The sequence below is a fragment of the Elephas maximus genome, chromosome 20, assembly GCF_024166365.1.
Source record: "Elephas maximus indicus isolate mEleMax1 chromosome 20, mEleMax1 primary haplotype, whole genome shotgun sequence".
In the NCBI taxonomy this organism is placed as follows: domain Eukaryota; kingdom Metazoa; phylum Chordata; class Mammalia; order Proboscidea; family Elephantidae; genus Elephas; species Elephas maximus.
In genome coordinates, this window is record NC_064838.1 from 35,657,423 (window position 1) to 35,685,265 (window position 27,843).

The 27,843-nt window shown below is 47.5% G+C and overlaps 1 protein-coding gene across 5 annotated transcripts in view; it reads right to left on the minus strand.

The window, feature by feature from the left end:
• Nucleotides 1–26,634, minus strand: part of ATP2B2 (ATPase plasma membrane Ca2+ transporting 2) — a 464,478-nt gene extending 437,844 nt beyond the window's left edge. For all 5 annotated transcript variants that reach the window (XM_049862310.1, XM_049862309.1, XM_049862313.1 and 2 more), the window contains exon 1: nucleotides 26,530–26,634. The gene's annotated coding sequence lies outside the window, so the exon portion shown is untranslated. The remainder of the gene's footprint in view (nucleotides 1–26,529) is intronic.
• Nucleotides 26,635–27,843: the final 1,209 nt, after the last annotated feature.

The following is a 27,843-nucleotide window of genomic DNA, read 5'->3' on the forward strand; positions in this document are numbered from 1 at the left end:
ACCTTTCTCAGGAACTGACATAAATATGGATTTCTTCCAGTCAGTCGGCCAGGTAGCTGTTTTCCAAATTTCTTCACATAGATGAGTGAGCACTTCCAGTGCTATATCCATTTGCTGAAACCTCTCATTTGGTATTCCATCAATTCCTGGAGCCTTGTACTTCAACAATGTCTTTGGTGCAGCTTGGACTTCTTCCTTCAGTACCACCGGTTCCTGATCATATGCTACCTCCTGAAATGGTCGAATGTCAACCAGTTTTTTTTTTTTGGTGCAGTGATTCTCTGCATTCCTTCCATCTTCTTTTGATGCTTACTGAATCGTTCAGTATCTTGTCCACAGAACCTTTCACTATTGCAACTCAAGGCTTGAATTTTTTCTTTAAATCTTTCAGTTTGAGAAATGCCGAGCCTGTTCTTTCCTTTTCATTTTCTAACTCCATGTCTTTGGACATGTCATTATAATACTTTACTTTTCTTCTCAAGCTGCCCCTTGAAATTTTCTGTTCAGCTCTTTTACTTGATCATTTCCTCCTTTTGCTTTAGCTACTCGACGTTCAAGAGCAAGTTTCGGAGTCTCTTCCCCGAAAGCTTGACTCCACCCACGGCATTAAGGTCACCTCTGCTTTGAGGAGGCAGCTATTCCTCAGTCATCTTTTGAGTGCCCTCCAACCTGAGGGGCTCATCTTCCAGCACTATAACCGACAATGTTCCACTGCTATTCATAAGGTTTTCACTGGCTAATTCTTTTCAGAATTAGACTGCCAAGTCTTTCTTCCTAGTCTGAAAGTTCAGTGAAAACCTGTCCACCATGGATGACCCTACTGGTATTTGAATACCAGTGGCACAGCTTCCAGCATTACAGTAACAAACAAGCCCCCACAGTATGACTAGATGACCAATAGATAACAGATGACAGATAGATACAGAGAGAGAGATAGAGAGATAGAGAGAGCGAGAGAGCAAGAGAGGGAGCGAGAGACAGACAGATAGACAGATAGATAGGTAGATAGATAAGGTGTCATGGATTGAATTGTGTCGCCCCCAAAATATCTGTCAGCTTCGTTAGGTCATAGTTCCCAGTATTGTAATGATTGTCTACCATTTTGTCATCTGATGTGATTTCCCTGTGGTGGAAATCCTATCACTATGATGTTAACAAGATGGATTAGCGGCAGTTATGTTATGAGATCTTTATGAGATTAGATAGTGTCTTAAGCTAATCTCTTTTGAGATATAAAAGAGAGAAGCGAGCAGAGAGACAGGAAGACCTCGTACCACCAAGAAAGTAGTGCCAGGAGCACAGCACATCCTTTGGATTCAAGGTTCCTGCGCAGAGAAGTTCCTAGTCCTGGAAAGACTGATAACAAGGACCTTCCTCCAGAGCCAACAGAGAAAGCCTTCCCCTGGAGCTGACACCCTAAATTTGGACTTGTAACCTACTAGACTGTGAGAGAATAAATTTCTCTTTGTTAAAGCCATCCACTATGGTCTTTCTGTTATAGCAGCACTGGACGACTAAGACATAGGGATATACCCACTGCTTTTGAGTTGATTCCGACTCATAGCGACCCCATAGGGTTTCCAAGGCTGTAAACCTCTACGGAAGCAGACTGCTACATCTTTCTGCTGCGGAGCCGATGGTGGTTTCAAACCGCTGACCTTCCCGTTAGCAGTGGATCACTTTAACCACTGTGCCACCAGGGCTCCTTGATATGGATATAAACCAAAACCAAACCCATTGCTATCGAGTAGATTCCGACTCACAGTGACTCTATAAGACAGAGTAGAAATGCCCCATAGGGTTTCCAAGGAGTGGCTGGTGGATTTGAATGGTTAACCTTTTGGTTAGTAGCCAAATGTTTCACCACTGTAGACATACAGATATAAAGACAGAGAGACAGAGATATAGATCTCCATATCTCAGTCACTTCTTGTAAGAGGTACCGCTCTCCATTTTACAGATGAGGAAACTGAGGCTTCTAGAGATTGTCACTCACTCTAGTCACTTGAACCACTTTAAGCTCTCTCCCTTTTGATGATTAAACAGTGAGGAAGATAAATAAAATTTCCCTCACAGAAAGGTGGCGTTGATGGGGCTCAGGATTCACCCAAGTACAGCTGTGCTCTCTGAGGGAGCCCACATCCTAGTACTGTGCCTAACATGTAGCAGACGCTCGACAAGTACATGCTGAGGCACTTTCCACTCAGGTCTCCTGATGTTCCTAACCAGGTGCTGTCAAGTCACAAAAGGAATATTTCTCATAAAACAATACTGGAAACAGTATAGGCCTTGGGGAGAAAATTCTGGCTTGGCCACTTGCTAGCTGGCTTCCAGAATATCCTTTAGCTTCTTAGAGCCTGAGGGGTCTTCTCTGCAAACAAAGGCTAGGACTAACTCTATGTACCAGAATCATTCAGAGATACACGTTCAAGATAGATGGTCATAAAACAACCACACAACTGTTCGTGCCACGATGGAAAGTACTCCGCACCATGAGCACCATGAGGTGGGCCGCCAGAGCTACCCCTTTAAGCCACTCTCCTCCTGGTTTCCAAGTGCCCCAGTCATTGCTGGGGAGTAAGACCAGGCCGCCCCACCTGGCCCAGAGAGGGCCAGGGCTACCTGGCTGTCCAGCTGTGTGTCTCTGGACACAGCTCACCTGTGAAGGCCCTCGGGCCCCACCCCGAGCCTGCTTCATCGTCACCCAGCACACATCGACTCTCCTGCTCCTCCACCCCAGGCCCAACACAGCTACTACCAGGAGCAGAAATGCTTGTGTTTATTCACGGAAGTGAAACATGCTTTTCAGGGAATAAATACTACACATAGACCATGTCTATGACACATGGCGCATTGTAGAAGGCCAGGGCCAGAGGTCACCATGAAGTCACCAGGGTCTCCTGTGCCTGCAGGGAGGAGGCAAAAACCTGGTAATCAACGAATGTCGTATTTCCATTCCTCCATCCCAACCCTGGACACTGAGACAGAAGGATAGAGATTGTCCATGTCCCATGTCCCAAGTGGACAACCCCAGCAATATTAAATTCCCAGGATCATACAGCAACACACACCCAAACCCCAATGCCCAGGGACCATGCTCTTCTAGAAAGAACACTCACTTCTAACAGAGGGGGTGATGGATTTTTTAATGTATAAGGAGTTGAACATCAACCAGGTCCCCAGATGACACAGTTAACATGCTTGCTGCTAAGTGAAAGGTTGGTGGTTGGAGTCCATCCAGAGGCACCTCAGAAGAAAGGCCTGGCAATCTACATCTGAAAAGTCAGCCACTGAAAACCCTATGAAGCACAGTTCTACTCTGACACACACGGGATCATCACAAGTCAGAGTCAATTCAATGGCAACTAGTACTGGTAACATCAACTAAGGGGCTGTGGGTGTGGGAACTTTCCCATAGGCTATCATGCTTAATTTTCAAACAGCGCTACATCCTCATCCCCATTTTACAACTGAGAAAACTAAAGTCCAAAGAGAGGTCAAGTGAAAGAAATCAGACATGCCAGAATCTGAACGCAGATCTCTCTGACTTCAGTTGATCTTACTGGCTGGCTCTAAGAAGATTTTGATGAATCATATTAAGTCAGAGAGTGAGACAGAGGTAGGTATTGATCTTCATAGTAGCTCTATTTTTTTTCTTATTAATTCAAAAATCTGCATATTTTTACAAGACATATAAACTTGAGGAGGTTGGCATTGACAAGCGAACAAAACTGAAGCCAACGTGATTTCGATTTCTGTTGAGAGGGCAGGCAGAGTTAACACACAGATGCAGGCATTAGGATCTGCTTTGGCAGAGTGAGCCTAAAACAGCTGTTGTCCTGGCCCCTGCCTCCTCTCCCCAACCATCATCCATCAGTTTCTCTTTGTGGGAGCTGAGCCGGGTCAGCTACAGGCAAGTCATCTGGTTTTCTACAGCAGGCTAATTAATGCTCACAAGGACCGGCAGGGAAACAGAGGTGGGGACAAGGTGAGGTCATAAACCAGAGCTACTGAAAGAGCATGGGGCGGGAGGGCGGGGATCCCTAGGTCCAGCATGATTCTCCCAGTGACCCCCAAGAGCATTTCATGTGCCATCAACTCAATCCCAGCTGGTACTTGGAAGGATGGTTTGTGATTCTTTGATGGGGGACAGCGAGGTGTCCCGCAACTTGTGGGGTATGCATGAACCCCAAGGATGTGTGCTCCGGGATTTCCCAGGGCGACACAGGATGAACTGTGTGCCTGCTTCTTTGTCTTCCTCGCTGGCCTGCACCCTCCCTGAGGATGGCACAGGGCCTGATTCAAGCCAGGAATTCAAGACATGTTTAGTGAACAAACGAATGAGTGAACAACAAATTCTTTTGAGTCTTAGCTTCCTCATTGGAGCCCTGGTGGCATGGTGGTGAAGCACTCAGCTGCTAACCGAAAGGTCGGTAGTTAGAATCCACCAGCTGCTCCTTGGAAAACCTATAGGGCAGTTCTACTCAGTCCTGTAAGGTCACTATGAGTCATTTCCTCATTGGTTAAGTTACACTACCACACTACCTCTCCTGGCAGTTTAAGAGAGATTAACATGCTCTCTTCTCTTACTTCAAATGCCAAGTGTTGTACAAGTGCTACTTGTGATTGAAAATTCAACACTTACCTCTTGAAAAAACTCATGTCAACTCAGCCGACAGTTCCCAAGGGTCTGTTCTGTGCCATGCTGAGCCACGCAGGACAGGGGTGGGGGGCGGTACAGAAATAAGAGAGATAGTAGGTTGCAGAAGCTCCCACAAGCTGAGAGAGAGGGGCCTTCCCCGCGGACCCCAGGGCACACGGTGGCTAAGAAAATGGTCGAGCAAGGAGCTGGGTCCTGGTTGCTCTCCTACAGAGCAGAGAAATGGGAAAGCCCACCCTACCCAAGCCACTCACTCATTTTGAGGATTTCCACGTGGCTGGGGTGGGGGATGAGGTGATCCACACTTTGTAGCCCTGTATCCCATAAATGATTCTTCTACCCCTAGTCATTTATCGTCATGTCCCTAAAATCCTAAATGAGGGGCTGGGGCCTGAGAGCAGACAGAAAATTGATAAATGTGCTTTTTCCCCCAAACAGAATTGCTCTGAGGACTAAATGAGATAATGTAGTTGGGTGTGCCTGACAGGCTGTATCAAAACATACAAAAGTGTGTAATCATTTCATAGCCAACAGCCAGTGGACAAGTAAGTTCTAGAACGCTGACAATCACATCTCCTGGGGTGGGGAAAAACAAAACACCAGTTGCCGTTGAGCTGACTCTGAGTCATGGCGACCTCACGTGTGTCAGAGTAGAACTGTGCTCCACAGGGTTTTCAAAAGGCTGATGTTTCGGAACTAGACCACCAGGCCTTTCTTCCGAAGCATCTCTGCGTGTACTAGAATCTCTAACTTTTGATTAGTAGCCAAGCATGTGAACTATCTGAACCACCCAGTGACTCCACTCTATCTCTAGCCTCCCCTAAAGTTAACATCCACTGCTAACCAACAGGTCAGAGGTTTGAACCCACGAGTGGCTGTGCGGGAGAGAGATGTGGCAGTCTGCTTCCATAAAGATTTGCAGACTTGGAGACCCTGTGGGGACGCTATGAGTTGGAACTGACTCCATGGCAGTGTGTTTGGTTTTGGTTATTTGACCATCCAGAGAGCTTATTTAGATTCTACCAGTTATTACACAGGCACGCATTTGTGTGTATATGTTTGTGTGTAGCTCTCTGAAGTTTACCACATGTACATTTTCAAAACCACTACCACAATCAAGATACTCAACAATACCACCACCCCATGACTTTATAGCCACATATTTCTCTCCCCCGTCCCTAAACCCTTGACAACCACTAATCTGTTCCCCATCTTTATAATTATGTCATTTTACTAACGTTATATAAATGGAATCATGTAGTATGTAACTTTTTGGAATTGGCTATTTTCAGTTCTTGAGATTCATCCCTGTTGTATCAATAGTTCATTCCTTTTGATTGCTGAGCAGTATTCCAAGGGATGGAAGCATCACCGTTTGTTTAACCCATATGTGTATTTTTAATTCTAGTAGATACTGCTGAATTGTCCCTTCAAATGGGTCACAGCAATATAAACTCTAACCAGTAATCTATACAGTACCTATTTCCCCCACATTCTCACCAATGCTTGATAGCCTCAGACTTTATAATTTCTGCCAGTCCAATGAGTGAAAATTGATCTCTTATTGTTTGGAGATAGGCATTTTTCTGATCCCACAGGGAAGACTCTTGTGGAAAACTCTTTGACAGCAAGGAAATCCTGGGCATTGGGAAGACTTTAAGAAGTGATTGCCACCCACTGTGATACCCTAGAAGGCAACATCACCGTTGGCAGTTGTGGCACATTGAAGGCAGTGCCAGCCCCAGTGAAAGATCTGTCTGTCTCCAAGCCCTTTCTAGTGTGACTTTGCAGTGAGGTCTGTTTCCACACTCCTTAAATTTGGGGCGACCTTGTGACTTGCTTTGGCTAAAAGAATGTATTGAAAGTGAAACTGTGCCAATACCAAGCCTAGGCCTCAACAGGCCTTGCATGGTCTCTCTCTCTCTCAGAACCCTGCCGCTGCCACAGGAACAAACCCAAGCTCACTGCTGGAAGATGAGACACTACATGGAGCAGAGATAAGCCATCCCACCTGAGGTCATCCAAGATCAGCCCATCCCCAGCCAACACCCAAAGATGTGAGCGAGCCCAACTAAGATGGGCAGAGCTGCCTCTTTGGTCTCCAGCAGACCACAGACATGGGAGAGAGCCCAGCCAAAGACACTTGGCTTCATGAGCAATAACAAAGGCTTTCAGACACTGAGTTGGGGATGGTTTGTCACGGAGCAGTATAGCTCACTGACAAAGCAGGGTAGGAGAAAATCTCCAGCCAGATCTGTCCCAGGCACAGTGACATCTCCCGAGACTTATCTGAAAGAGTCTGGCAAATTAAGTTTCAGATATCTCTGTTCCAACATATGAAAGTCCCAGACAAGCTCCCCAGTTCAGTATCTGGCCCTCAGCCACCTACACTGAGTAAGGAACTTGGACAACTTCTGTCAAAGACCGTTTCCCTCTTGACATGACAGTGGGAGAGAAACCCAGAGTGGGGATCCTGCCTCCTCTCCAGCCTCCCCTATGAGACTTCACGTTTGAGTTAAAAATACGCTTTCCCCTCCTCTCAAAAATGGAAACTGTCCAGGGTCAGCCTCCCACACACTTCCACTCAATTTCTGACTCTGGTTATAAAACCTTGTGGCCAAAAATAGATTTCAAGGGGATTTCACAGACATTTTCCCTGGCATAATTGCAGAGTTCCTGCAAACTCTGGGGAAATTCAATTTCACTCTTTGAACACACACTCTTCAAAGCCCAGCCCCCAGGTATGAAACATCAGGATAAGCTGTGATTGATATCCTTCTCTCTAGTTTTCCCACAACGAGGGCAGGTGTCTGGTGCAGCTGCTCACCACTCCTGTTGCCTCATTTGATTTCAGCCATTCACCTCTGTGCCCACCTCCCAGTTACCCAGCCCAGGAATTTCACACCTGCCTGAGCCTGGCTGGCTGCTCAGCCTCCTCGTTGCTCTTCCTTCTCTCCTCTGCCCTTTTCCTTCCTTTTCTTCCACTGAACAAAGGCAGCCCCAGACACCCCCTCACTTAGATCTGATCTTTTTTAGTCATTGCAGCCTCCCCCTTCCACCTCACACAAGCAGAGTTTGGGAGCAAAAGAGGATGTTAGAAACCAACTGGCCAACCCCCTTATTTTACAGACGAAGCAGTGGAAAGCCAGACCGGGAGGGATGAATTCAAGGTCAAATATGGAGGAGATGGTCAAGGCTGAACTGGAACTCAGCTCCACATACACACCAAGGGACTCACCTCCAGGTCTGGTTACACACCAAGTTCTAATTTAACAGCAATGACGATATTGACTCATAGCGACCCTATAGGACAGAGTAGAACTGCGCCACAGGGTTTCCAAGGAACGGCTGGTGGATTCCAACTGCTGACCTTTTGGTTAGCAGCCCCGCCCTTAACCACTGTGGCACCAGGGCTCCAATAATAATAGTTTCATTTATTAAATTCGTACTATGTGTCCGGCACTGGGTACACACTTAATTATCACAACGGCATTAGGAGGTAGGTACTATTACCACCTTCGTTATATAGTGGAGAAACTGAGGTACAGAGAGGAGAAGTGACCTGCCCAAGGTCACACTGGTATTAATGAGCAGAGCAGGGATCTGAGGTCGGGTTCAACGCCAAAGCACAGCTCTTTAAGCCCCTTCTGAGTCCTGCTACAAACGCCTCCCCATCGGGCTGTTTCCTCTGCATTTTCACTGCTTTGAGTCATTTCTAGACCCTCCTGTCAGGTTCCAGGCTCCCTTTTCCTAGGCAATCCACAGCCCTGTGCAGGAGCCCGCTTCTCCGAACAGATCTGCGCTCTAGGCCAGACTCCACCACTTCCTGGCTGTGTGATGTTGGGCAGGTCGCCTCACCCTGTGCGCCTTGACTTCCCCATCTATAAAGTGGGAATTGAATGATCTACCTCATAGAGACACAGGTAAGATGAGATAAAATCAATAGAAAAGTAAGATGTCCGGTACACAGTAAGCCCTCGGGAAGGCGTTCCCACCAGGCCTGGTTGGTGCTTTTACGGCCTGAATTCACCACTCATCCACCACCTACCTTCTTCCATCTCTGTGTCTGCTATATCCCTGTGGGGCCTCTTTCAACATCCTGGGCACCTATGGATGCTGTTATGGATTTAATCGTGTCCCCCCAAAAATGTATGTCAACCTGGCTACTCCATGATTCCCAGTATTGTGTGATTGCCCACCATTTTGTCATCGGAAGTGATTATCCTATGTGTTGTAAATCCTACCTCTGTGATGTTAATGAGGTGGGATTAGCAGCAGTTATGTTAACGAGGCAGGACTCAATCTACAAGATAAGTCAATCTCTTTTGAGATACAAAAGAGAGAAGCAAGCAGAGACACATGGATACCTCATACCACTGAGAAAGCAGTGCCAGGAGCAGGGCCTGTTCTTTGCACCCGGGGTCCCTGTGCTTTGTAGATTGATGACAAAGACCTTCCTCCAGAGATGACGGAGAAACTGATGCCCTGAATTTGAATTTCTAGCCCACTAGACTGCGAGAGAATAAAACTTCTGTTTGTTGAAGCCATCTACTTGTGGTTTTTCTGTTATAGCAGCACTAGATAACTAAGACAGATGTCTTTTGCCCCTCTGCACCCCATGGCATGTCCAGTCTGCATAACACCCCAGACCCTAGTTCCACATCTTTCATTGGTTCTATTGTTTTCTCCACAACTAAACTGCAATGTCTTTGAGGGAAAGGCATCCCTACACTCTCAGAAATACCTACCAAAGCTACTTGCTGTCCAGTCGATTCAACTCACGGTGACCCCACATGCATCATAGTAGAAATGTGCTCCAAAGGGTTGTCAATGGCTGACTTTTTGGAAGTAGGTCTCCAGGCCTTTCTTCCAAGATGCCTCTGGGTGAACTTGAACCTCCAATCTTTGGGTTAGAAGCTGAGCATGTTAACCATTTGTACCAGCCAGAGAATAAACCTATTGGCGTCAACTCTATTTCAACTCATGGTGACCCTATTTGTTACAAAGTAGAACTGCTCCATAAGGTTTTCTTGGCTGTAATCTTTACAGAAGCAGATCTCCAGGCCTTTCTTCTATGATATTTCTCGGTGGGTTCAAACCGCCAACCTTGAGGTTAGTAGCTGAGCACAAACCATTTGTGCCACCGAGGGACATACCCAGGGAATACCATCCCTCAACTTGACAGACCACTGGCATTGCTGGTGCACAGAGCTTGATGGGGCCACCAGAAACTTATTGATACCTTTCATTCATTCACTCATTCATTCATTTTTCTCAATGTCTACCATATGCCAAGCCCTGTGCAAGCCCCCTAAGGATATTGGGTTGGAATAAGCTGTCCTCACACAGCTCCCAGCCAGCAGAGGAGTCAGGAGAGTGAGTAAACAGTTGAGCAGATACTGGGGGTGGCCTCCCCAGCAGCCATTCCCTCCTTCCTGGCTGGTAGAGCCCTGACCTGTGCCCCCAACTGACTCAGAGAGAAATCCTGGTCAGTCTAAGCATTGGTAGGCCCAATCCCTTGGTTGTGATTGGTTTAGGCATGTCCATGTGACCCAATTTCAGCCAATGAGACACAAGGGAAGTCTGCTGGGGCTTCTAGGAAAGAATTCCTCTCTGACAAAGGAAATACAAAAGGGAGATAGTTCTGCATTTTGTCCACTGAACATGCTGGCATTGCAAAGGACGCCTGGGAGAGGGGCAGTTATTCACCTCCATGACCAAACCTGCCGGTTGATGACGGAAGAGGAGAAGGATGGAAGGCCTTGGATTTTGATGGTGTGGATGAGCCACTGAATCAACCAACTCCAGAGCTAACCCACCTTTGATTGTTTTAGATAAGAAAGGGCCTATCGTTTAAGTCAGCTGAGTCAGGGAATTAATTCATGGAAGCCAAAAGCAGACTCCCTGGTACAACAGCTAATATAGAGCATGACCAACGCTCTGATGATGGTCTGCAGAACATCCTTTCTGATCCTTGACCGGCTCTGCCTTGTTTTTGCAGGGGCAGGGGGCAGTGCCTGTGAAGGATAGTTTCACAAAGAAATCACATATGACCAGTCTTACTTTTCAAGCATGAGCAAGTTTGTTTGGCAGATGTCAAAGTCAGGAGGCACGAGCTAGCCCAGAGGTACTCACCTGTTGATTTCATTCATTCATTCATTCATTCATTCAACTACCATTTTTCTCAAGGCAAAGGAAAGGTCTGGAGCTGTGATGGAGTCCACATACTAAAACAAAACAGCTCTTTTTGCCACATCCTTTCCAGTCCTCTCTGCTGCTCTGTAAAATAGAGACTAAGACCTTTTTCAAAAGGTGGTGTGAGCATCAAATAAGACTGTGCATATGAAAGCACTTGTGTGGCCCAGCTCTACATGAATTGTCACTGCCACCCACAGTTCACCTTCACCTGGGGGTGGCTCACCTACAACCAGATCTGGGGCCTCTGAAACCAACTTTCTCCACCTTCTCCTCCTATTTTTTCTCTGCTACGTACATTCTGGTTCCCCCAGCCTTCCAGCCCAGCCACAACCTCCTATTCATCTCTTCCTTTAGACCCTTTGCAAGCTACCCCTAAGCCAGAAATGATTTCTCTACCTGATCATACCACAAGCTCTCTTCTCTTCTTCCACTCCAGATATTTTTGCCTGATCCAGCTATTCTAATTCTAGGAATTCATCCTCAGGGAATGCCTGGACATGTTCCCAGGAATCCACATACAAGAACGTTCATCACAGTGTTATCTATAATAGCAAAATCCTAGACACAACCTAAGTGCCCGTCGGGAAGGGATCCATTAAATAAATTATGACAGTCATTTAAAAGATGAGGTAGAGGTATATTTATTGATACGTAAAGATACGCCTATTCTATTATTAAGTGAGAGAAAGAAATAAAAAACAAAACAAAACAATTATCTGTTTATCTATTAATCATAGAAAAATGTCTGGGAGGACATTTCACAAAACATCAATGGAGGTTAGCTCTGTTCCGTGGCATTTCATTTGAGTTTTATTTTCTTCTTTACATTTTTTGGTAACATTGAATTTTGTACAATCATGTAACATCTCTATAATCAGAAAAAAGCTACTTTTATTTTGAAATGAGAAACATATATATATATAGAGAGAGAGAGAAAGAACTGCAGCTAAGATCCACCGCCTTTGGGTAATCTTCCCTAAAGTCATGTGAGAAAGGGTTGCACAGTTTGCTCTAGTTCTGCTAACCTGAAACCCCCTCCAGCACACCCCTGCCTCTGCTGGAAACTTCCTAGTACAGGGAGATCACTATTGTTCCAGACCAAGCTGCAATGGCTCGAAAACTCTCTCATCTTGAGCAGGAATTCTCAGTCCTAACTCTGTCTTCTGCACCTCACAGAACAAGCCCAACACTCCCCCATCCTCCACATACTGTCAGGCCCCAGCCAAGCCACTCACCAAGTGACATGATTTCTCGGGGATGCCCCATTCTTGCTTAGCATCAGCCCATGTCAAGAATGGTGTGAACGTGTCAGGAAAAGCATGGAGTGCATGTGGGATCAGAAGCAGATGAGGCCGGGGTAAAACTGGAAAGATCCACACGTGCCATGCTAAGGAGTCTGGCCTTCACCTCAATAGTTAGTGGTTCTCACCTGTTTTGTGTTCACAACACCTTCAAACACTAAAATTTTTGGCATCACACTTGAAGGAAGTGAAAGATTCAAACCATCTCTGAACAAATTGTGATTATTTCAGCCTCTCCCTACCTGTATCAGTCAGGATGCGCTACGTTACGATGCAGTAACAAAGGTTTACTTCTCACTCACGCTGTGTCCATTGTGCATTGGTTGGGGCTTTGATCTGTGTCATTCTCACTCAGGGAAGCTCCATCTCCATGCTGCCTCAATTGCCAAAGGAGGAAAAGGGGAAGGTGGCCAACAGCACACCGATTTTTAAAGGTTTCCACTCAGAAACAACACACATCACTTTTTCTCACAGTTCATTGGCCAAAGCAAAACACATAGCTACAAATGATGTCAAAAGAGGTGACAAAGTTCAATCCTATCATGTGGCTAGAAAGTGAGGGGCTGAAAAGACTTCTGCGGCACTAATGACCAACCAAACTACTACATTAAAAAGAAGGAGAAGAGAAGGAGGGGAAGGAAGAAGAGGACTCGACCCGTCGCCGTCGAGTCAATTCTGACTCATAGTGACCCTATAGGACAGAGTAGAACTGCCCCATAGGGCTTCCTAGGCTGTAATTTTCACAAAGGCGGACTGCCACATCTTTCTCCCATAGAGTAGCTGGTGGATTCAAACCATCGACCTTTCGGTTAGCAGCTGAGTGCTTAACAATTGCACGACCAAGGCTCCTTAGAAGATGAGGGAGGAGAAAATAATTATAATCTGGACTCTTTCCTAAACACTTAACAAATCTTACTTAATTCTTATAACAATCCTAGATGAATACTTTTATTTTCCTTCTTTTACCACTTAGGAAACTGGGGCACAGAGAAGTTAAGTAACTTGCCCAAAGTCATACAGCTAGTTAGAAGTCTGTCCAGAATTTGATCCCAGGCACTCTTAACCATCATGTTTCACTACCTAAATAGTTATCTCGGTAGTGCAAATGGTTTGTGCTCCTTTACTAATGAAAAGGTTGATGATTCAAACCCACCCAATGGCACTGAGGAAGAAAGACCTGGCAATCTGCTTCCATAAAGATTACAGCCAAGAAAACCCTATAGAGCTCAGCTCTACTGTGTAACACATGGGATTGCCATGAGACAGAATTGACTCAATGGCAACAAATTCGGTTTGGTTTCATACTACCTAACAGTCAACTGTGAATCAATGTCAATAAAAACATCCAGGTATTTCAGAATTGAGCTGGTTACCCTTTGTATGGATTTGCTGAGAGCAGAATTTCCCAAGCCTCATGCTCTTATATACTCCTGGTAGGAGGGTTCAGGAGGTTCCATTCAAGATGGCACTGTCTCTAATGGCATTTCATCATACAGCATACCTCACCTACAAAAATGCACCATCCCTGTTTACATCTTATATTTTATAAGTGAAGAAAACAAAAATATTTGATGCTCACATACACGGAAGAAATACTCAATAACAATTATAGACCTTGTTTCTGTAACTGGTCATGTGGTCGTAACTGGTATTTAGAACGACCTTCTTCCACCACCCTTTCCATATTCCCTTTACCCTCAGCAACACCTCAGCTGGTCGTGGTTCTTTGCCTGATGGGGTGACCCAAACCTTCATTCCTGAAAGTTCTGGGCCATTAATAGTCATGTCACAATTGGGTTGCTTTAATTTTCAATTGACTTTAATCACAGGGCATGGTAGTAATAAGAAGCGTCCTAAGGGATTCTCTGTATTCCAGGCATATTCTTCTTTACCTACATTATGTAATATCAATCCAATTTCCTCTTGGTAATTAGGATCAATCACACCAGCCAATAGAGTAACTTCCTTCTTTGCATATTGATCCAGAAGTATAAGGAGCCCAGAGTGGCCAGGTGGCATTCTTAATTTACAGTTCAATGGAATCAGTGATATGTCTCCAGGTGGGAGTCTGCATTTCCTTTGCAATTAACACCTCTAGACTCACAGAGCATACGGTCGTGGGGACACACAGCAAAAATTTTGCAAGTGGGTCACTAGGGGTAATAGTGAGTGGTGCCACTCCCATTTCCACTCCTTGATTCCTGGACCCATGAATCCTGGCTATGAGAGAAACAGCACCATACATTGGAAGCTGGTTTAGAGCACATACAGCTTCCTGGAGAACAATGCTCCAACTCTGCAAGGTATTGACACCTAGCTGGCACTGTAATTGTGTTTTTAAAGGCCATTCCTTCGTTCTTTCAAGCCAGCTGCTTCAGGATGATGGGGAACATGATTTCCATGAGCATGAATCCAACAGCACATTTCATTTGCTGTGAAGTGAGTCTCTTGATCCAAGGCGATGCTGTGTGGGATACCATGACGGTGGATAAGGCATTCTATAAGTCCACGAATGGTAGTTTTGGCAGAAGCACTGCACGCAGGGAAGGCAAATCCATATCCAGAGTAAGTGTCTATTCCAGTAAGAACAAAATGCTGTCCTTTCCATGAGGAAAGTAGTCCAATGTAATCAACCTGCCACCAGGTTGCTGGCTGATTATCCTGAGGAATAGTGCCATATCAAGGACTCAGTGTTGGTCTCTGCTGCTGGCAGATTGGGCTCTCAGCAGTAGCTGTAGCCAAGTCGTCCTTGGTGAGTGGAAATCCATGCCGCCGAGCCCATGCATAACCTCCAACCCTGCCACCATGGCCACTTTGTTCATGAGCCCATTGAGCAATGACAGGAGTGGCTGGGGAAAGATGATGACTGGTTTCCACAGAACAAGTATCCTATCCACTTGATTGCTAAAATCTTCCTCTGCCGAGGTCATCCCTTGGTGGACATTCACATGAGACACAAATATCTTCACTTCTTTGGTCCATTCAGAGAGGTCTATTCACATACCTCCTCGTCATCAATTTTCCAATCGTGTTCTCTCCAAGTCCCTGAACATCCAACCAAACTATCGGTCAAAGCCCATGAATCAATACCCAATCACACATCTGGCCATATCTCCTTCTAAGCAAAGTGAACAACCTGATGCACTGCTTAAAGTTCTGCCCACTGGGAAGATCTTCCTTCACCACTGTCCTACAGGGAGGTCCCAGCAAGGGGTTGCAGTGCTGCAGTTGTCTACTTTTGAGGGGTGCCTGCATATTGCACAGAATTATCTGTAAACCAGGCTCTTCCTCAATTCATCATGAGGAATTCACCTTAAGGCCATAGGTGCATACAGAGAGGGCAGATAATGTGACAGGAGTGGAGACCATGGGCATATGGGTCACTTCCTCATGGAACTTACTTGTGATTTCATGTCCTGCTCGGGCCCGATCTTGTATATACCACTTCTATTTAATGATGGAATGCTGCTGTGCACTTTCAGTTTTATGACTCTGTGAGTCAGACAACACCCAGCTCATGATGAGCAGCTCAGGCCGCATGGGGACTTGGCAGCCCATGGTTAATCAATCAGTTCTACTAAGGCCAGTAACAAGCCAAAAACTGTTTCTCAAAGGAAGAGTAGTTATCTTCAGAGGATAGCAGTGCTTTGCTCCAAAATCCTAAGGGTCTTCACTATGATTCACCAATCAGGGCCTGCCCAAGTCTCCAAACAGATTCGCTATCTGCCACTGGCCCTTCAAGCACCATTGGATCAGCCAAATCATATGGCCTAAGTGGCAGAGCGGCTTGCATGGCAGTCTAAACTGGCTGCAGGGCCTTCTCCTGTACTAGTCCCCACTCAAAACTATCAGCTTTTCAAGTCACTTGATAAATAGGCTTGAGTAGCACACCCCAATGAGGGATACGTGGTCTCCAAAATCCAAAGAGGCCCACCACACATTGTGCCTCCTTTTTAGTTGTGGGAAGGGCCAGATGCAATAACTTATCCTTTGCTTTAGAAGGAATATCTCAACATGCCCCACACCACTGGACTCCTGGAGATTATACTGAGGTGGAAGATGCCTGAATTTTTGTCGTGTTAATTTCCCACCCTCTAGCACACAAATGTTTTTACCAGTAAGACGAAAGTCACTGGCGCTTCTTCCTTACTAGTCGAATCAGCATAATGTGATCAATGTAATGGACCAGTGTGATGTCTTGTGGAAGGGAAGGTGTTAAAGGTTCCTGCAGAATAAATTATGACATAGGGCTGAAGAGTCCATATACCCCTGAGGTAGGACAGTGAGGATGCATTGCTGGCCTTGCCAACTGAAGGTAAACTGCTTCTGGTGGTCCTTCAAAACAGGTATGGAGAAAAAGGCATTAGCCAGATCAATAGCTGCATAGCAGATGCCAGGAGATACATTAATTTGCTCAAGGAATGAAACCACATCTGGAACAGAAGCTACAATTGGAGTCACCACCTGGTTACATTTTCAATAATCCACTGCCATTCTCCAAAATCCATCTGTTTTTTCACAGGCCAAATAGGCTAGTTGAATGGAGATGTGGTGGGAATCATCATCTCTGCGTCCTTCAAGGCCTTGATAGTGGCAGTAATCTCTGCAATCCCTCTAAGTATGTGGTATTGTTTTTGGTTTACTATTTTCCTAGGTAGGGGCAGTACTAACGGCTTCCATTTGGCTTTTCCAACCATAATATCCCTCACTCCACTTGTCAGGAATCCAATGTGGGGGTTCTGCCAGTGGGCCACAGTGATGTTTTGGGTCTCCTGGAATTAGTGTCAGTTCAGAGCCAGTATCCAAGAATCCCCCAAAAGTCTGGTTATTGCCTTTTCCCCAAAGAATAGTCACTCTTGTAGTGTTTACATGTCATAGGATTGTTAACCAATGTCATAAAACAGTGTGTGTACTAACTGTTTAATGAGAAACCAGTTTATTCCGTAAACCTTCATCTAAAAAAAAAAAAAATGTACGATAAAAATCATATCAAGTAAAAAAAAAAAAAAAAGCCACTCTCATAAAAGGCCATAGGTCTCTTTAGGGGAAGGCTGGGAGAAAGATTAACAAAAACTTCTGGTAGTGTAGTGGGGTCCTTCCTTAAGGGGACCCAACCTGCCCTTCATTCAAGGGGCTGTGAGTCTATAAACTGGCTCAAGTCTGGAACCTGATTGAGGGGCTGTGATTCCCTATTCCAGTGATTTCAGTTAGACTGACATTCACTTGACCTAGAATTTTTCCACTTATACAGATCAAGTAAATATTTGCAATCTATTCCACTCCTAGGGACACTATGACTAAGTAGCCAACGCCATAAGTCTATATGTCAGACCATTCTGATTACTGCTTTAACTCCATTATGGTAACCATGCCCACCTTGTTTTTGTCAATTGAGTGCTGTCACTTGGCCCCTACCACCATGGGGCCCAATCAGCCCCATTGTAGTTAGGTGTCTTAATATAGTTAGGGCAGTTCCCACTCTCAAATTGACCTACATAAAATAGCAATGCTGCAGTCTTCAAGGATGCTGGGGTTCCCTTCACAAACTTTTCCTCACCATCATGGTAAGAGCTGTGTCCTCTGTGCATTCCATGAGTCGATCTATGGGTCTAGCCTGATAAGTCCACTCTAACATGTCAATTTCCCTAAGCCTCTAGATTTCTTCTTCTACAGTATACCAAGGCAGGTCTGGTACTTTAATTTGATTTAGTGTGGGCCACCACATAATCTACGCTTCAGTGAACCAACCAAATAAACTATTAGATCCTTTCCTGACTTCTTGAGCTGAAACACTGAATGAACAACCGATGTTTGGTGGGTTCCTATCAATAAACTCAGACTGATCCAACTTTATGTTCCTCGCGCTATTATCCCACATCGTTAATAGCCATTCCCACACATAATCCCCAGGCTTTTGTTTGTACATATTAGAAAACTCAAGCAGTTCTTTTGGAGTGTAGTGTACCCCCTCCTGGGTCACGCTTTGTAATTTACCTTTTGGGGGCTCACTGGGACTTAAATCTAGTTATAAGTCTAGAAGCAAAAATGGGTGGTGGAGATGTGTTCTGAGAACATTCAGCAACATCTTTTAAGGCATCTGCCTCAGGTGATGCCCCAGGCAGTGACTCAGACACCTCTCCAGGGGATGACTCAGACAAAGGGTCTTCAGATACAGCTGGGTTAATCTTATCAGATGGGGGTGGAGTGCTAATGGTTTTACTGGGGAGAGTAGTTTAGCAAAGATGGAGTACTATCTTCTGGTTGGAGTGAGAGGGCTGGTTCTGTTGGCAGGAGTGATTCAACAGAATTTAGGAGTTCAGGGACCCCAGCTTGCTGATCATCTGCCTCTATGTTCCCATCCCAAGTTTCTGGATCCCACTTCTTCCCAATCATTGCCCTCACATTAACTTCAGACACCATTTTAGATTGGGAATTCAATTGGCATTGTAATTCAACCACTCTTAAGATAAGTCTCTAGGTTTGGTTTTCAGCAATATCAGCTGTTACTACAAGAAATAAGGCTTTCTTTCAAGGTCCAAGTGGAAACTTTGAGGTTGTTTGTGCAGCACTTGAGCTGTGAGTGTGAAGCCCTGAGCACATCTCTTTCTTTCACCACTCTGCCTAGCAAAAGTAGGACCAACAAACTAGCTCCCTTATATTTTTCATTCTGACAAAACAGTAGAAAGATACCAAATACATGATCACCAGAGCCCTGCCTCTCACCAATACTTGATCTATTGCTACTGATATTTTGCATATTTCTATTGCCACCACATGTCATGGATTAGCAGTGCCCTCTTTACTACTAGAGGCAGAGTCATCAACATCTTTAAGACTTACTAGACTTGGGAACCAGTTTAGAAAACTCATTCTTACAATTTTCTTTCCCTAGAACCACTCCCTGTACCAAATGTCTCAGGCTGGGTTCTCAAGAGAAGCAAAACCAGTGAGATAGATAGATTAGATAGATAGACAGACAGACAGAGGATAGATAGATAGATTGATAGATGATTGATAGATAGATATACAGTAAGAGAGAGAGAGAGATTTATATCAAGGAAATAGCTCACGTGGTTGTACAGTCTGGAAAGTTCCAAGTCCATGGGTCAGTTTGGAGGCTTCTCCTGACTCACGTAGCTGCAGGGGCTAGCAAACCCAAAGTTGGCAGGTCAGACAGCAGGCCTCTGACTCGCAGGCCAGATCTGTAGGTAAGACAGTAAGCCACTGGCTTATGGGCTGCAGAGGCTGATGAATTCCAAGATCGGCAGGTAAGCTGTTAGCTCAAGTCCCAAGAACCAGAGATCAGATGAGGATCCAGAGCAAACAAAAGCCAGTGAGCTTTGCCAGAAAGTCCACATATAGGATGCAGGCCACACCCCCAAGGAAACTGCTTTTTAACTGATGGGCTGCTCACAGCAAATCTCATCATGGAGGTGATTACATTATATCAGATCTGATTATGGAGGCGATTACATCATTACATAGCTGCCAAACTACATCATAACTGCCAAACCACTGAAAATCACAGCCCAGCCAAATTGCCACACAACCTTAACTATCACAAAGTCATACTGAATTAGGACAGGCCTTAAATATGGTGTCTTTATAACACAAAGGAGAGGGGAATTTGGATACAGAGGCACACAGGGAACAAAGCCACGTGATGACAGTGGCAGAGACTGGAGTGACATATCTACAAGCCAAGAAACGCCAAGGACGGCTTGTACCCATTAGAAGCTAGGAAGAGACATGAAAGATCCTCTCTTGAAACTTCCAAGGGAACATGGCCGTGCCAACAGAACCGTGAGAGAATAAATATCTGTTGTCTTAAGCCATTCGGTTTGTGATTATTTGTTACAGCAGTCATAGGAAACTAATACGATTGTATACTGAGTGTCTGCTATGTTCCAGACCCACCGCATATGCAGTCTGGTAGATTTGGCTTAACCATATGTACACGGTCTGGAGCTGGCTTAATCCTAACTCTGATCTAGAAAAAATAAATAACAAAGTAGTGATCTGAGTAGCAGGAGACATGGATTCTAGGTCTAGTCCAGCCACTAAAGATGTTGTGTGACCTTGGAGAAGTCACTTTCTCTCTCTGGGCCTCTGCTTTCACCTCTTGTGTAAAATCAAAGTGTCAGACCATATGCTCTCCAAAGGGACATGCTGGCTCCAAAGTTCTGTGACCTGCTGGGATGAGGGACAGTGTGAAAGGCCAGAAAAAGCCTGAGCAGCCTCCTTCAGCCCAGCCCATGCCTTCCCTCCCTCCTTCGCTCCTCTGCCTCTGGACTCCTGGACCAGGGGCCTAAGATTTCAAGTTCCTCCAGGTCTCATCCCAGCACAGTCCCTTCTTCTGAGCTCTGAGAAGGTCATCCATGGCCTCGCACTCCAGAGGAAACTCAGCCTGGGAGTCATGCGGGAATACTGAGACCCCTAGAGAGATGAGGAGAGGGGAAACGGCATGCGAGGCCCTGGGCATCGAAAGAAGTTTCTAAAGGAGAAACTCAGATTTGGGGAGAAGAGCAGAGGAGGAATGGCCCAGAGGCTAAATGTCTGGGGTCTGGAGCAAGGCTGCCTGTGTTCTCATCTGCTGTGCGACATGGGCAAGGTCCCAGACCTCTCTGAACCTCAGTGAAGGTTCCATTACTCAGGCTAGCTCTAAAGATTCAGTAAGCTGATAATGCAAAGTATATCATGCACGGTCTGGCACACAATCAGCCCTCAATAAATGTTAGCTACCTGGCCATGGTGGCCCCACGTGTGTCATAGTAGAACTGTGCTCTATAGGGTTTTCAGTACTGATTTTTCAGAAGTAGATCATCCGGAACTTCAAAACCATTGCCATCATGTTGACTCCAACTCAGGAGTCCCTGGGTGGGGTGGTGCAAACAGTTAATGTGCTCAGCTACTAACTGAAAGGTTGGAGGTTCAAGTCCACCCAGAGGTACCTCGGAAGAAAGGCCTGATGATCTTCTTTCAAGAACTCAGCCATTGAAAACCCTCTGGAGCACAGTTATACTCTCACACACATGGGCTTGCCATGAGCAGGAGGCGATTCAGCAGCAACTGATGTTGGAACTGGCCATAGGTTCAGGACCCTTGTCTGCTAAGATGTGAGTGTGCGTGTCCTGACAATATTCAGATGGACCCTTGAGGCAGCAGAGAAAAGGGACTACACTGACCGAGAGTGACTGCAGAGATCCTGGCAAAGTCACAAAGGAGAAAGACAGAGCCATGCTTTCTCTGTGTACCAGGACTCCCCATCAAAGCCATTTGTGCATGTAGCCACAGGCCCTGACTCATGACCAGGCGGGACTATATAAAGAGGATGCAGCTTCAAACAGTTACAGGTAAACGCTGAGTTTTAGCGTTGCACACAGACAAACTAAACTGCTCTGCTCAGTCATTGCCGTGTCCATCTGCTCACCTGGCCATTCGCTTGGGTTGTGCCCAGGACAGGCGTTAGTCATTTTCCTAAATATCGTTATTTGACTTTTCAATAAGGAATCAGGCCATTTCAGCCACCCAGAATATTGTCTAGAAGCTATGTTACAATATTTATAGCACCTGTGCTGGTGCTGGGGAAAATGGGGAGGCAAGTGGTGTCTTTGTACCTTCCCTCTCCCTGCCATGTTCACTCTCCTAAGACCAAGGTGCATTCACGTCACATCTTAAGGAGAATAAGCAGTTGTGGTTGAGTCAGTTCCCACTCATGGCAACCCCATATGTGGCCAGAGAGTTTTCAATGGCTGATTTTAGCTGAGGCTTATTCATTGCCTTGTCCGCCCCGCGCCCCATCATTTCTCTGTAACTTGTTTCTTAGGGCACAGAGTCTTTCCAGCATTGGATAAACACTATGGGGCTTCTCTCACGCCCCTCAAAGTGCCCAGGATGCTGCATCTGATGGAGGGAAGGGGCTCATGGACTTCCACAAGATCACCTGCTCTCCTCACTCCTGACGATTCTTTTCACATGGAGGAAATCCTCAGGCAACTCACTCCTGGCCTTTCTCCGCCCCCTTACCAGCTCTGCCCCCATATGGGCTCCACCCCTTCACCAGCTTTATCCCGGGAAGGTGGAGTGTCTCATCTTACTGGTAAACTTGGGAAGAACTGGGCCTGCTCAGCTCAACTACCTTCTTGGGTGGGAGCCTGCCTGCAGAAAGCTTCCACTCTGCGCTGGTCTTCCTGGCTCAGAGCCTTACCTGGGCAGGACCTCTATGTAGTTTCATTCTGGGGTCCAGTTAGCAGGGCCATTTGGCCCTCTTCCAAACACTAAGCTACATATGCTGATTTTGCCTCTATTAGGGGGTAAGAAATAACATTTTTCTTCTCTGCCTGCCACTTGAATATTTCTCAGATTCTTGGAGGAGTATAGAAGAAACCCATTTGAGATCCCCAAATCCACCATTTATGAGAATTCTGGAACAAGACACGCCTTTCAACCCAGCAAAGCCATTCCAATGGAGAGACTTTAGCTGGGCAGTTTACTTAAGCCTCTCTGAGTCTGTTTTCTCATCTGTAAAATGGGGATAATATCATCTATCTTGTAAGACTGTCACGAAGATTAATTTAGAGAAACATGGGAAATGGTCCCAGATGACATCTGGTGTATGTTAAAAATGCTAACATTTAAAAATGTTAAGTTTCTTTTCTCCCTCTTCTATCCATAGCTTTTCCTTTCTGTCTATGTCTTCCTACCCCAACTTCCCTCTCCCTCTTTCCCTCTAAGGACGGGCTACATAATTTGAGAAGCCCCGGTGGTGCAGTGGTTAAGTGCTTGGCTGCTAACCAAAAGGTGAGTAGTTAGCACTGTGGGAGAAAGATGTGGCAGTCTGCTTCTGGAAAGACTTAGAGCCTTGGAAACCCTATAGGGTTGCTATGAGTTAGAATTGACTTGATGGCAGTGGGTTGGTGCAAAATGGAATCGCTGAGTGGTGCAAACGGTTAACATGCTCAATGCTAAACAAAAGGTAGGTGGTTCAGGTCCACCCAGAGGTGCCACGGAAGAAAGGCCTGGCAATCCACTTCCCAAAAATCAGCCATTGAAGACCCAATGGAGCACAAATCTACTCTGACACTTACAGGGTTGCCACAAGTCCGAATCAACTCGACAGCAACTGGTTTGTTTTTGTTTGGGTTTGGTTAGTGCAAAACGTGGGGCCCCTGGTTCAGAAATTAAGAATTCCAATATGGTGACAGTAGAACATGAAACCCAGTGCTGGCTCCTTCACAGCCTGGGGCCTGGGAGACTATGCAGGCCCCACACCCCTGAAGCTGGCTCCTCCCTCCCCTTTCATTGGGTTCCTTTGTGCTTCTCAAATCTTTCCTGCCTGATTTTCCAATCCCAAGGCCCCATCAGTTGACCCCTTTTTTTTTGTCCTCTGTTACTGGATTCAAACTTTTTAGATATCATAAAGCTTTAATCATTCCACTCAGCTGGGGAGGGAGAAAAGGAGGTCAGTCTGAATTAATGAAAAGTCTGCAAAATAAGACAGTAGGAAAGTAATGCAGTTTTATTACTCTCTGATGTTTATGGTGACAGAGGTGACATGGAGAGGAGGAACCAAAGGAGGAAGCGAGAGTCTGGTATGTGATTTCACAAACAGAGAAGATTTAATTTATAACGAGCATATTCCTTGCTTGCAAATGATGCTACTAAAAACCCTCTCCCTTAAGTAGGCTAATATTTCTCTTGTCAGCAGTCAGTTTGCTTGGTGAAACCTTTTGCTGCTACAGATGGTAAAATTTATCTGCAGCGATCCTCTATAGCAAAATGATTTCTGTGATCTTGCAGGCAGTCCCTAGTACAGACCAGGTTATAGAAAGTTCTTGTCAAGGAGTAATACCGTACCAAAAACTCTCCCTCTGCTCCCCAGTTACAGAACCTTGGAATCTTTGGAATCCCCTTCTAAGATGCGGAACTCACCTCTCTTGGACTTGACCTAAGCTACGTCCCTTTACAACTGGATCCAGCCCTACTATGGGGGTGGTATCCTCAAACAGCCCATGTACCCTCACACCTCCAAGCCTTAGTATCGTGGGCTTGGAATGCCCTCCCTCCACTCTCCACAGTCTGTCAAATGCCTAACTCATGCTTCAAGGCTCAATTCAGAGGCCCCCTCCTCCAGGAAGCTGTCTCTGATTTTTCCAGGCAGGATCTCACCTGGTCTGCCCTCAGTGCACACTTATTACAGCATTTGTGCTGCTGTTTAATAGTCCGCTGTGGGCCTCTTGGAGAGAGCACGAGTGCCTGGGGCCCTGGGTCTCACCCGTCTATGGGGAAGCAGTGCAGTCCAGCAGTTCCACCACCAACCAGCTGCATGGACATCTTAACACCAGCTTCACAACATGGTGAGGATTAAATCTGACAACAGCCCAAAAGTGGTTAGCACAGAGCCTGGCAAAAAGTGTGTGCTCAAAAACGTTAAGTTTTCCACAAAGGTTGCAAGGTGGCCGTGGGTCCCAACTTGGCTGGACAGTCCTAGTTGATGCCTATGGGCCTGTGTGATTATGAACAGTGCACTCTCTCACTTTCAGAAGTGTCTCAGTTTAGATGACAAATTATATGGTCACTCTAGTCAGTTTATTTATTTTTTTTCTAGACAGTTGGCATCAGGTCTGTTCCATTTACCAATGTATCTCTGGCGCAACAAACATTGCCTGGCACAGAGTAGGTGCTTAATGAAAATGTGTCAAATGCATGAGTGTGTCTTCAGTGCCTAGCAAGTGCCTGGTGCCTGGTAGGAGCTTCATAACTGCTAACGATTGTTGATCTCTATTTCCAAGCACCTGAGAAAGTGTGAATCAAGGTTTGTTGAGTGAGTACGTGAATGAATGAATAAAGAAACGAGCCCATCTCCTCTGAAGCTAACAGTACTGTTCAGGGCATGTAATGATATCTCACAGACGTGGGGAAAATAGTGGGTCAGATAGAGGAGGGGAGGATGATGCCTCTCCTACCAGACTGGGTGGAGAAGGAGTCTGTTCCTGGGGCAGTTAGAAATCAGGGATCAGTTTCCCCAGGGAATCAGCAGGAAATCATAGCCCCCAAGGTTAGCCTGATGAGTGGGTCCAGCAGGCTCCCGAGGTGCTGGGACCCTTGTCTTCACCAAACATGACTTGTAGAGGCACAGGTGCTCAGGGTCCCAGCAGTTCCTGCCCCCACAGGCCCACTGGGTCACTGGGGAGGCCCACCTAAATCTGGGTGCCCGAAGCAGAAGGAAGAGGGTGCGAATGATCAACCCTCTCTGTCTTCCCTTCCAGGCTCAGAAAGGGAATTTGACAAGCTCACAGCCACAGTGTTTTGGACACAGACCACGCGCAAGGAATGGTGCTAAGAACTTTAAGGTATTAACTCATTCAGCCATCAGAATGGCTCTAGGAGGGAGCCGCCTCCACTTTATACATGAGGAAGCCAAGTCAGGGAGAAGTGACTTGCCAGAAGTCAAACATAGAGTGTCACAGAGCTAAAATTCTCCAGGTGTAGGGACCCAACAGGAGTCCTCTCCAACCTTCCCAAACCCATAAGACAGCTCAGTTCTTGCTCCTCCCTGGCTGTGTGACCTTGAGGCTGGCTCACCCTCTCTGGGCCTCGCGTTTGCCTTTTCAAGGCTAAGGTTCTAGGAAGTTGTGTTTCTAGAGGCAGGACCCCCGCCATGGCCGCCAGGACTTGCTTCCTCCTGAGGCCACAGGGTTGCGGGTTGACTGGGCCCTGGTGAGTCCAGGTGTCCGGGGCGTACCCGCCCGAGCCCAATTTCCGAAAGCGCCTTCACCGCTCAGCTGAAAAATCACGCTGCGGATTTGGGAGCTCGACTGACAGCTGGATTTCGGAGCTCTGTGTCACTCAGGTGGGGGACGCACACGTGCTGGTGAAAGGGCTGTGGGTAGCTCTGGACGTGCCCCTGGCCTGCAGAAGCCGCCCGGGCCCGGGAGAAAGGCGGCCCCCAATACTGGGGGGAAGACAGGTGGAGTAGTCGAGGCTAGTTGGGAAGGAGGAGACTGGGGGTTCAAGCGCCCCGGACGTCCCCCCCCCCACCGCCCCCCCAGCTCCTGGGCTGCTCCGAGCCGGAAAGTTTGCGCGCGGCAGGCAAGAGGCGCGCCCCCTCCCCGCGGCAGGCTCCAGGTCCGCGGGTGCCCACCCGGCCCGCCCCGCCCGCCGCCTGGTGCCCGCTCAAGGTCACCACTGACAAGGCGACCGCTTCGCGGGGCGAAGAAACCCAGGACGCGCTCCGGCTTGGGCTCGGCTCCGGCCCGCGGAGGTCCCCGGGGCTGCGCGCCCACGAAGGGAACTCAGCAGAGACGGAGATGGGGACAGAGGGAGAAGGGAGGAGGCCCAGAGCCTGGGGCCCGGCCGCTCCTGCCTCACCTGTGCCGGCTCCAGGAGCGAGATGCTGCCGTTGCCGCTGCCGCTGCCGCTGCTGCCGCCACTGGTGCGCGCCCGGCCCGGCCCGGCCGCGCTGCGGCTGCAGCTCTTTGCCGCGGCTGCCCCGCGCTCGCTTGCCTCGCTGCCCCGCCGCCGCCGCCTGCCTCCCTCCCTCCGCCGCCGCCTCTGCCACCGCTGCACTGCGCTCTGCCCGCCTCCCTCCCCTCCGCGCTCCCTCCTCCCCCGCGCGCTCCCCCTCGGCCCTCCCCAAACTCCGCTCAGAGAGCGCCCCGCTGGGCCCGGGAGCGCGCCGCCGGCCTGCGCCCTCCTCCACGCGCACGTGGAGGCGGCCTGGGGAAGGGTGTCCGGCCTCTCCTGAGGCGCCATCTCCAAGTACCTCTATCAGCACCAGCTCCCTCATCCATCCCACCCTCGCCATCAGACTAGCCCTTGGAGACACGGTTCCCCACCCTTCCACCTGGGTCAGAACACCGTTGGGCCTCCCCAGTGCGACTAGAACCTGTGGCCGGGTCACACAGGGTGGGGTGAATTGGGATCGGGCATATGGGGAGACCCAGATTTGGGGGATGGCGCTGGTTGGGTCAATTCTGGGGAGCTTAGTCCTAGGGCACTTGGACCCCAAGAAAGGATAGGAGCACCTGTCAGCCCCTAGCCTGGCTCCACCTAAGGCCTGGAGGAGGCCAAGATGGAGGCCCTGCTGCAGGAGAAAGGCGAAGGCATACACCAAAAGCACCTCCCCAAAGCAGGCTTTCCCTCCTTGGCATAGGCCCCAGGTCGCTGAAAAGCTGAGCTCCACCAGGAAGCTGGGCCACCTGACTCCCAGAGCTTCAGTCTGCTCCATACTATCAATTAATCATGCCTGCTTGTTTATTTATTTATTGGCTTTATAAAAAGCCAAATGCAGTGCTCTCAGGAAGAGAGGGGAAGATGGGCCCCCATGGGTGTGGGGGCAGGGAGGGCCTAACCAGTGTAAGGACCCCCTCCCCAGGCCTGGGGCTGATGAGGGAGGAGCTAGGGCCAAGCTAGCCCCTGGGGTCCGGGTGTTGGACCCACCTGCTTCCTGGGACTGGCTGGGATGGTGCCATTACTCGTTGGGCCAAAATTCACATTGGCCTGTGCTCCGCAGTCTTAGGGTGGAGCAGAGGGTGTCCATTCTCGGGGGCTTAGGCCTGGGAGGGGAGAGCAAAGACCTGGGAGGCCAGTAAGCAGGAGGAAATCCAGCAGGTGTGAGAGGAGGTGTCCACAGGCTCTACTTGGCTCAGAGCAGCCTGTTCTCACTGTTCCACCCTGGGCTTG